The sequence below is a fragment of the Mya arenaria genome, chromosome 15 (assembly GCF_026914265.1).
Source record: "Mya arenaria isolate MELC-2E11 chromosome 15, ASM2691426v1".
In the NCBI taxonomy this organism is placed as follows: domain Eukaryota; kingdom Metazoa; phylum Mollusca; class Bivalvia; order Myida; family Myidae; genus Mya; species Mya arenaria.
This window is the reverse complement of record NC_069136.1, coordinates 28,079,168-28,092,215: the sequence shown is the minus strand read 5'-3', so window position 1 is coordinate 28,092,215 and position 13,048 is coordinate 28,079,168.

Sequence of the window (13,048 nt, the reverse complement as noted above, 5' to 3'; positions counted from 1 at the left end):
CTTTAACTGGAGTAGGTAACAAACAATTTCTAACTTTGTGAAGTAATAAAAGTGTGAACACGTTACATGATGGACGGGTATCGTTACTGTAAAGACACTAAAGTTATCATGCAGGAGTGCATACACAATTTGACATTATTGTCTAACTCAATGTATATTGTAATAACAGAAATAATTACATAATAATGAATAGCAATTTAAACACTAAAACGAAACTGTTATTGGAATGCGTTTACATTATAAGCAAATTTCAGTTACAGTAGGGACAAAAATTGACAAGCTGGTTATTAACACTTAACTGACAACTTGGCTAGTTTTTCAACTTCCGCTTATTAAACATTTACGAACGTAATCTCCTTACACCGACGAAAGTGCGAGAAGTTTACGTATGTTAATGTTTAGCAGAAGTTGAAAAAAAACTGGCCACACTCTTCAGATATATCGAACAGTACCATTTATATTATGATAACTGAGTTTGAAATGTTTCAGCCGATGAATGTATCCCTTAACACTGTCGAGTGTGACAATGCAACGCTTCATAGTTACCCAAACATTTAACAGATTGTCCTAACTTGTTTAATTTATTTTAAAGTGAATGCCTTTGACATGCTTCGGATCAGGAATGATTTCCATAACACTGTCAATTGTATACCAATCTTTATCTTATTTAACAGTTAAAGAATTAACAATAATAAGAATTTATCTAAGCTTTCTATCGGAACAGTTTCATTCGGGGCTTCAAGTATTACTAGTACTTTCTCACTGATGCCATCAATTGGAACAGTGACATCTGTTACTTCTATTTTAACAGTCGTATTGGCACAATCTGGTTACCATCAATCACAATAAGGATTGGACGACTCTTCTTGACCAATTGAGACATTTACTGTGTCACAATTGTTTTCAGTGCCATGTTTCGGAACACTTTCATGTGAACATTTAGTATTCCGTCATTAAGTTCAATGGCATACTAGTAATATCCACTATCCGTATTCTTGTGAACATACATCGTTACGCATTTGTCATTTTCATCTAGCTTCATATCATAATGATCTGGTTGTATCGCAATTTCTACATATACATTTGTGATTCCTTTTCACAAACATCAACATTGAGTTCAGATTCATTCAAATGTATATGCAGTTGCTTTGAATGACATTCAATTCCGTTTTTTTGCCATTGTAGCTTGTGCGGCCAAAGACGCAACATATCTCTTCAGGGAAAAGCATGGTCAACCCGGAAGGGGTCGACTGGTCTTTTTATACAGTATATTCTCCATCCACACGGAGACCTGGATATACCAATTTGCATACAGCCAACCAAGTATACCAACATACTATATACTCACTTCCGCCTACAGTGGAACGTTACATTATTTCCCCCTCCTAGAAGACTCGTCCCGAGTCTTGGCCTAGGTAACTCGTTGGTAAGGCAACTCCGGTCCGGTAGTTGTCTTCATCCCACCGCTGCCACCAATTGTAACGTGCGAGGCCAACAATGCCAAATACGCAACAGATCTCTTAAGAGAATAGCATGCAAGAACACTTCCGCAGGATGGAAGGCATTTTCCGTCCGCATCAACCATACATAGGCATAGTGACAACATATCTAATGCGTTGTTTAATATGAGTTTCCGTAAGGGTCTTAGTACCCTTGTTGGTGGACGTTTTATTACAATACAATATACTGCTAGCTAAATAAAAAAAAACCATTTGATGGTGATAAATAAAATGAAGCATATGTAGTCGTTCATGTTTAAACTCATGTAACATGTGTTTACTCATGTAACAGTAAAACACAAAACAGCATTTCAAGCTTGGACATGGCTAACATGTTGAGGATTTCCAATAAAGATATACTATTACAATGTATAGGATACAACTAAATAATTAAAAGTTCAATTTTCTATGTAATCACATTTAAAAATTATCAAAATGGTCGTTGAAAATCTTTCCTGTAAGAAAATTTGGTCTCTCCTGTAACACATTTTCCATAAATTATCATGTGCAATGACAAATGTATATTATAAAAAAAACACTATGTTTTCCCGACAAGATGACATTTAAACCTTTGAGCATTTAACTTCAAAATCTTAGACACATAGTTATAAAGCTACATACATGACATACTATTGAGGTTTTGTCTCTACTGTCACAAAAACGGTCTCTCGTGTAACAGAAAAAATAGACGTATATGAAACAAGAAACCGATATGTTAGCGTTTTTAACTTTAAATGGGTTATTAATTTATATATTGATGTTATGACTATATAATGTGATAATTTATAACACTATTAACGAAAACAACTATATTTTTATGCATTTTATGTCTCTCCTGTAATACTTTGCATCTCTACGGTAACAAAAATGCCGTTACATTAGTGAATGTTACATGAGTGAATTATTCGCTTGTTTTTATCAAAATAAAATCAATGCCTTCTACCTACAATATAAACAACATATATTCTTTGAATCTTCATTACATAGAGTACCACGGCCTCTAAACGCCAGCTCCACAACTTTACGGTGGTTCAAAGAAAACGAGATGTCGACACTTCCGTGTTGGAGCTGTGCCTTAGGGCCACCACTTTTATAAATATGTGCATATTTCCCTTTTAGAAAGTGCTTATTAGTTTTGTTGTGTTCCGGCATAGATACTTTAAATAACAGTTATATTTGCATGCGTCAGAATGTTCCTACGGGGTGTGTACGCGCCGAAGTGTACTTGCTATGCAATCAGATCTCAAAATATGCACAAGTCCGATTCAGGAGAAAAGCTCCTGGCACCACAGTTTGCACAATATTGAAACGAAATAGTAACCAGCCTATAGTCGAAGTTTTCTTACACGGTACCACATTCTCCGATTTTCGAAATATGTCCGTTAAATGAAATTATCAAATAAAAATTAAATCATACTCACGTGTGTTTATGTAAACATAGGGCATAGCTCCACCACGGAAGTGTCGACAGCTCTTTTTCTTTGCACCACCGTAAAGTGGTGGAGCTGGCGTTTATAGGCCATGAGTACTGTTAAATAAACCATTATCATGCTCAAATCAATTGAAGAAATATACATTGTTACATTAGAGATATACATACAAATTACGCATCTCAGGTATCAATTACTCCACTGTCCGTCTAAAATGATCCGCCATTTGTCAAATAATGTTTTGGGAAAGATGACTACTCAAATGGAGGTTGATATACCGCTTAAATCATGAAGGGATCAGTTATCCTTTTGAACAAATCTCTTGCTGTTACATGAGAGACTTAAAGTAAAACGTTGGGTACAGATTTTGGAAAACAGTTTTTTGATGGAGGGATTGAATAATTGTACCTTGTTATGCATTAGTATTTCAGTCGAACATAGAATAAAGTTGGCATGGTAGCTTTGTTTACATAACTCTTGGCAGTTAAAAACTACATAGCCATAAATACACAAAAAAATGACCTGGAGACAATCAAATTGTGTCATGTTAACATGTTCCAACTGGTAATATTTATGTTTCTATCTGTTTTATATATAAAATGGTCTGCTACAAATGTGCAACGAACCATTAAGTTTCATATAAAATCAAATGTTAAAGTTTAATCAGAAGGGTGCTTGAACGCAACCCCTGGGACAGCAAATGTTGCCAAAATATATAATGACTCATATATATATATATAGACTTTTGAGAAATTGTAAATTATTAAATTGAATAAATAAAACACTCTTGATATGTATTCAATAGGTTATGTAATAGATACAGACGTAAGAGGACACTGTTGAAGAAAAAAAACAACTTCGGAAGAAAGAAAAAATCACTGTATACGACGATAAGTGTATTGCATATATTAGTGAGCAAATAAATGCATTAATAAATAAATACAGATTTATAAATAGAAATAATTTTTTCGGAAAGATAAACATTAGATTATTATCATGGCCTTTCTAAATCGATCGGAAAATAAATCGGTCCGATATCTTTTTAGATATCAGATATATATCGAAATCGCTATTGGATCAATATCCTTACGTTGGTGAAAATATTTCGTCTTGAACACATTTATTACCTCCCTTGATGTTAATTTACTTGATTTTGTTTTTCATTTGTTTGAAACTTCACTTTTAAATATTGCGAATATGATGAAACTAAGTAGTTTATGAAAACAAATATCAAATCTGTACTTACGTTACTTTTATAATTGTGTTCATGTACATGCATTTAATTATAATAAACTACGTTGCTTCTTGTCTGCATATGATAATCTGATACGTCAAGTCCACCGTGAAAACAGTGGACAGACATGTTTAAAATTATTTTAGTGTGCTAAGTAGAGAAGCAGTTGATCTATAAATATATATATATCACAGTAAAGCTGCACTCTCACAGATTGAACGTTTTGATAACTGTTTTATTTTTTGTCTTGGAACGAGCCGATTTTTTTCGAAAATACATGGAAACCAGTTATATAAGATTGCTGACAAAAAATAAGATCGCAGATTTTTATATTTAAGTTAAAAAAAATGATGTCTTATGCATTTTTCTTAAACCGTTGGTAACGGTTTAAGCCATAAAACATTAATTTTCGAACGGAGCCAACTTTTATAATTTGTTTCCAGATATTTACGGCATAATTTGCTCTTTCAAAGACAAAAAATAAAGAAAGTTGTAAAAACGGAAGATCTGTGAGAGTGCAGCTTTGTGCGAAGCTACAAGATATCTGAAAGAATGTCAACCGATAGACAGATGACTTAAGTTTAATAAAGGCCTGATATTTGCCCTGCAAGATATCCGTCCGACTTGGGCAAGGCTATATCGGATAGTTACCGTTTATGATATAAATATCCAAAAATATAAATATTATATATATATAAATATATTGACAATATTGGTCCGATATATATCCGATATAGGCTTGCAGGCTGGAATATAACCATCCAAAACCTCCAGCAGCTTGAATACTTTTAGTAGGAAGTCACCTACGGACCCTTCATTAAATGAAAATACTTAAAATTCTACTCATTTCAAAAAAGTAGACTGTTCACAATAATCATATTAGAGACTAGCCGCGTCTCTTGGCCAGCCGCCACGTTGTTTTATAAGGGTGATGGTTTGAACATGTTTGGTAGTCGTCGGTTTCTGACTAGTCGAGAATATATTTTCAGGTCCTGCTAAAAGCCGTTTAAGAGAGCTCTACTAAGACTACTAACAGCTTCTAAAAACTTTAAAGATTAACTTTAACGCATTACTATATTACAAATAGATATGAAATAGCCTAAAAGGTTTTGTAATAGACTAATTAAAAAGCCTTTACTCTTGATATCCATTGTGTAGTGTTTGATAAGACTTTAAACACCACATATAATCAAGGCTTTTTAGAAATTTGTATGAGGTAGCATGTTTAAATCAATTGATTTCGATACATTTTTAAATATGTTCGTGTAATTCAAATATTGCTGCATAAACTGAAAGAAATACTAAGTTCCACTTTTAAGCACGGAGAGCTACTAAAAACTTCTAAAATCTACTGAAAGCTACTTAAACAAGAGGGCCAACATGCCCCTATATTGCTCACCTGATTAAAATGATTAAGGCTGTCAAGGTGGTTGCCGAGTTATTGTTTAATAAGGAGGTTATTCTTTGTAAGGCAAAACTGATAGTATTTCTAGGGAAGTAAAAATTGACAGCTGGTGGTTCACAGACACAATGGACTTGATGGCAATGGAAACCGTATGTTGCTATGTAAGTCAATGGTGTATGTAGCGCTAAGAAGTAGGTGGTTGCCAAAGAAGCCATTGATTGCTAATGTAGTCATTGGTAACTCATAAAGTAAGAAGATGCTAGGGAATTATCTGGTTGCTAAGGTAGTCATTGGTTGCTATCGAAGTAATTGGTTGCCAAGGAAGCCATTGGTTGCCATGACTGCAAGAAGTTGCCAAGGTTGTCATTTGTAATGTGTCAAGGTTGCCAAGGAGGTCATTGGTTGCTCAGGAAGTCAGTGGGTTGCTAGGGAGGTTATTGATTGCTAAGAATGAAAGTGGCTGCTAAGAAAGTTGTTGGTTGCTAAGGAAGTCATTGGTTATTATGGATGTAAGTAGCTGTATACCAAATATCAAGGGTTTCTAAAAAACTCTATATAAGTATCTTGATAAACAGCCACATACAAATGTACACTACTGTCAATCACATTCAAAGCACTGAGTCATATTTCCTTTTTAATATTAAAAAAAAAGTAACGCCGGCCTGTCTTACTGCAGATAGACGACGTTACCTGAGGATGCACGTGCGCCAGTATGTGCGACCAGCGTGCAGTGATTCGACGTGTCTCGAAGAATAATTTGACAGATTGTTCCAAAGAAACTTGTTTAGTAAAGACGAGTGGTTACGGTTGTCTGAAAATATACTTATTTAGTTGGTATATATGTATATTTATTACATAACTTGTTGAATAAACTGTCATTACTTAACTGGTTTTAAAAAGCCGTCAGATATGCAGTTGTAATTGTTATTTAAGATTTTATTGTTAATGTATTACATTGTTGTTTTAGTTTTATTCATATACAATGTACTCTAGAACGTCAGCTATGAAATGAAATTTACGCTAATCATTAACAAGACGATCGCACGTTATAATGTTTATATTGACAACGTCATTCCAACGTCGTGATGCTCGCTTCGTGTCGACGCAGATAAAAAAACAACATCATTGTGCGGGACAACTATCAAAGACAATGATACCAAGACAATCATTATATATATATATATAACACTCTCTTTTTTGGCAAAATATAACCATCACTGTTGCCATCGACGCCACAACCGCAGCCAGCACTTCCACCGCAACCGCTGCCCTAATCATCATCATCATCATCATCACCATATCATCATCATTATCATCGGAACCATCATCTTCATTATCCTGATTTAATTTACATCAGATTTTCATAGTTTCATGCAGTGTTGGTAATATTGGCGATACAAAGATCGTTGGCAAAGAACTGTACACATTTCATTTTTGTACAGTGAGATGTACACAAAATACAAAGATACCAACAATACTGAGCACACTTGGATGCATCTGTTCTATGAACAGCCTGATATGATGACCTGTCATGGAAGATTCGCATGAAAAGTTTTCTATAAACGAGCAAATACACGGAACAACTTGAGAATAAACTTCCTTTCTGAAATTTAAGATTTGTCATCATCTTTTATTTTATTATTACAGTTCATAGTTCATAGTATCTCTAAAAATCCTTAGAATTTCTTAGTAGCTCTTTATATTAATAGTGGTTTTTAGCAGGATTGGCATTTAAATGTATGGTTAAAATTTTATAATTGTTTCAGGAAAAGTCATACAGAGGACAATCCCCGGTACCCATGTTATTCATAACGACTCTAGCTCCATTGAACTTATAGAAATCCAGTATTTAGAATAATACAGCATGTATTCTAACGACGTGTTTTTCTTGATGACCACTTGGATGCATCTGTTCTATGAACAGCCTGATATGATGACCTGTCATGGAAGATTCGCATGAACAGTTTTCTATAAATACGCAAATACACGGAAAAACTTGAAAATAAACTTCCTTTCTGAAATTAAAGATTTGTCATCATCATTTATTTTATTATTACAGTTCATAGTGCTGTTTAAGTACATCTAGAAATCCTTAGAATTTCTAAGTAGCTCTTAGTGGTTTTAGCAGGATTGGCATTTCCATGTAAGGTTAAACTTTTATAATTGTTTCAGGAAAAGTCATACAGAGGACATTCCTCGGTACCCATGTTATTCATAACGACTCTAGCTCCATTGAACTTATAGAAATCCAGTATTTAGAATAATACAGCATGTATTCTAACGACGTGTTTTTCTTGATGACCACTTGGATGCATCTGTTCTATGAACAGCCTGATATGATGACCTGTCATGGAAGATTCGCATGAACAGTTTTCTATAAACGAGTAAATACACGGAACAACTTGAGAATAAACTTCCTTTCTGAAATTTAAGATTTGTCATTACAGTTCATAGTGCTGTTTAAGTACCTCTAGAAATCCTTAGAATTTCTTAGTAGCTCTTTATATTAATAGTGGTTTTTAGCAGGATTGGCATTTCCATGTATGTTAAAATTTTATAATTGTTTCAGGAAAAGTCATACAGAGGACAATCCCCGGTACCCATGTTATTCATAACGACTCTAGCTCCATTGAACTTATAGAAATCCAGTATTTAGAATAATACAGCATGTATTCTAACGACGTGTTTTTCTTGATGACCATTTGGATGCATCTGTTCTATGAACAGCCTGATATGATGACCTGTCATGGAAGATTCGCATGAACAGTTTTCTATAAACACGCAAATACACGGGACAACTTGAGAATAAACTTCCTTTCTGAAATATGCCCGGATTGGGAACTACACTCCCAGTAATAAAATAAAGTTTTAAAATTCAAATAACTCTTCTTTTTCAAAGCAGATAGAAAATAGATACTTATTATGATATATGGCCTCCAGCCCAACCATTTGTACAACAAATACATACAGTCGAACCCCGTTGGCTCGAACTCCAAGGGACCGGCAAAAATACCTTGAGCCTCGGGGAGTTCAAGCCAAGCGGGAATGCTTACATTCAGTGTAATGAAATCGATCCTTTTGATCCAGTTCGAGCCAACGAGGAAATCAAGCCAGGCCAGTTCGAGCCAACGAGGTAACTGTGTATATCTTTCCATCAGGTATAACTGTTACTGGCCATTCAAATTCAAAGTTAAGTATGACAAATATACTATACATAATATAAACATGTAAATTTGTTGTTTAAGATATGATTTCACGTTATTACTCCAAAGTTAATTTCGTAATCACATTCAAGTTCTGGTTTAGCTCTCTCTTTTGGTACAAGTTTTATCACGGTCCACCCATAAATATAATTATAATTTCACTTTATTGAGATCACTAAATTTTAAATCTGACCAATACAACTGTACACTATATCCATCAGTAATGATTGATATTGTAACTATGTACAGTTGAAAGCCGTTGGCTCGAATTCTCTTGGCTCGAATTCCTCGTTAGCTTGAACTAGATGTAAAGGACCCATTTCTTTATACTGAAGATAAACGTTTCCGCTTGGCTCGAATTTTCCGAGGCTCGAGGTATTTACGACAGTCCCTGGGAGTTCAAGCGAACGAGCTGGAATGTAATATGAACGTATCCTTAGGTGTTAAGGTACTTGTGGTTTCCATTGTATCATTGAAGACGTTTTATAACCCCTCAAGGGTGAAACCTTTGGCACTTTGTCCTCACGTGAGAAATAGAAAAGTAAACAATGCAGCTTTCTCCTCATACATGTAGATTGAAATTTGTTAAATGATTAACAGGGTGGTATTCAATATTGGATCATGAATGATGTAGCAAATCGGATTGCATAGAATACCATTTAATTGTGGGTTTTATCAACAGCTTTTCTAGTTTGTGATTGGTGAGATGGAGGTAGCGAGGTTCTTAATAAAATGAATGAAATCAATGCCCGGATCGCAGTGTTTGAGCTTCGCTTAGGGTGCGGAAGGAACCATGTTTAAACCTAGACCACATCAAACCGAAAACGTTTAAAGAAGGAACCAGTAGCTGCCTTGCGTTAAACGCTCAACATTAAGAGGGTAGAACTAGAAAAATAGTGTTCACAGTATTGGTTAAACCCAAGAAAGTTGTACCTTGTGTATTCATGCTTTACGCTGAGCATGTTTAAGAACAAAGAGGTCCCGTCGTAGTTATCGTATCGCAACACTTGTATTCATTTCTACCTCATGTGACTTATTGCATTTAAACACGTTATTTAAGTCATGATGACGTTACGACGGGGTCAAGCGGGCAGACCTTGAATTACTCAGATAAACAAACAAACATAAAGTCAATGATAAATCGCCATTTTATTGGCTAAGGTGGTATGAGGCCTATTTGGAAGCCTCTCCTCAAGACTACTTTGACAATCGTCGTCCGGATTTGAAAAATAGTAGTAAAACTACTTCATTTCAGCCAAAATAACAAGTTGATGGATATGTCTGAATCACGAATGTTCACGGAACAATTCCGTTTGCTGGCTATAAAAAACACTCAATATCACAATTGATATGCAACAAATTTCTTCATGAATTCTATGAAGATTTAGTTAATTGGTAACAATAGTTTATACCAGTCTATATCAACCAAGACAACAACATGATAGATATACATTTTAATTGTTTTATTCAGTTAAAATAAGTTTCAGTACAATTCACTATGAAACTGAATAATTAAGCAAATACAACAACAGTGTACTGTCACTGGAACGAAACTTTACCAACAGTTAATATTCCTACTAGCTGAAAATTTTAATAAACTTAGTAATACCTAACTTAAGAAAATTTACAGATAACAAACACAAACCTTTTTAGCTTAATTAAAGAAGATAAAATGACTTGAAGAGGTTTTATTTTAGGCCTATTAAAATCTGTTAGAAGCGTTTAAATCAAGAGTTCTTAAATATGCAAAATTAATGAAAAATCAACAGAAAAAAATTATATACAAAATTAAAAACAACAGATTCACAAATCTTTATACTATAGCACATTCAGCCAAATTCAAATTATTTCCAGATTTCTATCCTTAAATCCTGAAGGCTATAACACAAAATAACATAGTTTGTTTATATACATGATCTGGACAATATATGCTCAAATGAATCATGTCCCAATTATTAACATCAGTTATCTTGAAATAGAGGTATATAGAACATGAAAATAAAGAAGTATTTTATTGTCATTTAAAGTCAAATTAATGAATTACTGAGAATTTTGTGGGGCATTTTACTTTCGTTCAAGTTTTTGACTGGTCAGTATTCAAAAACCTTCTTAAGTCATTTCCTTACTTAAGTCATTTTGCTAAATTGAGTATCGCACTGGCCATGTGATATTATAACTTTATAAAATCTGAAAAACCTTTATATTCATTCATTGTATTGAATATACATATGATTGTTGTAAAGTCTCTTATACCCTACTTTTCTTTTAATTTGACAATTAATTTTTTTAAGAAATTGACATAAGTCAAGAAATGACTTAAGTCGTTTTATGAATACCTGGAACTTAAAGTAAGAAATCTCATGTAAAAAATTAAAAACCTCTTATAAAAATAATCCCAAAATGGCATCATTGTGTTGAAACAACTGTATTTTTTCAAAAATATTCTTTTATTAACTAAAGGCGTAAATACATTAAAATCAATATATTTACATCTATTAAACATGTAAAAATCTGACAACATTTAAAACTTTCTGCAAATTAAGACAATTGCTTTCATGTTGCAAAAACATGAAAAAGTTGAAATGACAGAAGAAAAAAAAGAAAATAACCACAGATTGATTAAATGACTTTGAAATAACAGTAAGACATTCTCTCTGCCTTGTTTTCCAGAGAAATTAATGAATAGTGAAATGAGATATGGCAGCCACATTCCTGAAAATTAAATATTGCTTACATTCAAAATACTGTATCTATTTACATAAATTTTATATGAATGTCTTTGGAAAATAATAAAATATTGAAGACAATAATGAGTTTCTTAATTCCAATGTGTGGAATATTTTTAAATTAATATTAAAGCTATGGAAAATGAAGTGACTGAAGATATTTGAATGACAAAAAATAAAATACAGCACTCTGAATACACTGTATATAAAGTATATAATTTCTTTGAATATCTACATTTGATCATGGCCAAAATGATAATATGCAAGCTGATGTTCCCTCCAGTGGCATAGTTTGTCTTCAGGTAGCGATTTATTCAAACGAGGGAAAAAGATTTTAGAATTGCTTCGACCAGAACATGAACATACAACCCTTTTGACGGATGTGCCTAGCAGTTAAATGACGTCGACCTTACGGACTCAGCTAGGTGGCATTTATTTTAGTTTTATTCTAACTAAATTTTTGTTAGATTGAAGTATTTTAGCCATTTATTTTTCTGAAGCAGTTTGTTGCAAAGAAAAGAAAATCAGCTTGTATGCAACTATTATAGAACATGAATGGTTCCAGACAAATGACAAAATAATAAGGGGATAAAACAATTACATGTTTATGGACAGATCACTGAAGTATCAACAGGGGCTCTAACATCTGATAGCTGTCATAGCTGGGGGTCTTTTTGACTATAAGGGATTCATGTCAAAAGCAGGGTAAAGGGGCGTAGACCATATTCCTCTTTTGCCATTGTTATATATTCATTTCAATACTTCCCAATGCTTTCCATGCAAAGGTCCGAACAAAAACAATCTATAATAACCTGAAGTCAAAATCTTTGAATCCTGATATCATGATTAATACTGGACTTTAGAGCCCCTGTATGATAATGAATAATAATATTTCATCTCCACATTCTCGAAACACATCCTAACCTGAAGCAATTTACTAATGATTTTTCGATGATTTTTTTTTCACCAGTCAACAAATTATGTGATATGGCCTCTACTGCATAATAAGTATCGTTAATTCTCTGAGTGATATGTTAAAATGACAAAAAAATGGCGATATAAATTTCTCTCCGTAAGTGCATACAAATCTATGAAAAAAAAAATGAGGTATAAAATATATGGATACTGATAAAAATGTAGAGAAAATAAATTTGCTGCTCGCTACCATATGGCAGTTTAAAAACCTGTCACTTTAAAAGTAAATTGTTTATAAAAAGTTACTTTAAAAATACATTCCTGTTGATCATTAGGCTGGGGATGTTAATTACTGACCCACACATGAAAATGGAAATACTTGTACATACAAACAATGCGCTATGATTAATATAATGAAATCTTAACTTATAATTTTTGAAAAAATAATCTAGCGGTTCGAAATAATTTTCCTAACTTGGGTAAATATTTTATGAATTTGAATAAATGTCTTTAATTCTTATATTATTTCATTAAAGTTTCTACTAATCTGATTTCGATTGCACTGTAATTTGTAAGATAACATTTTTCTTTATCAAGCAGTTGTCTTTTATATTTTCATAGATGCTATTAACAGAC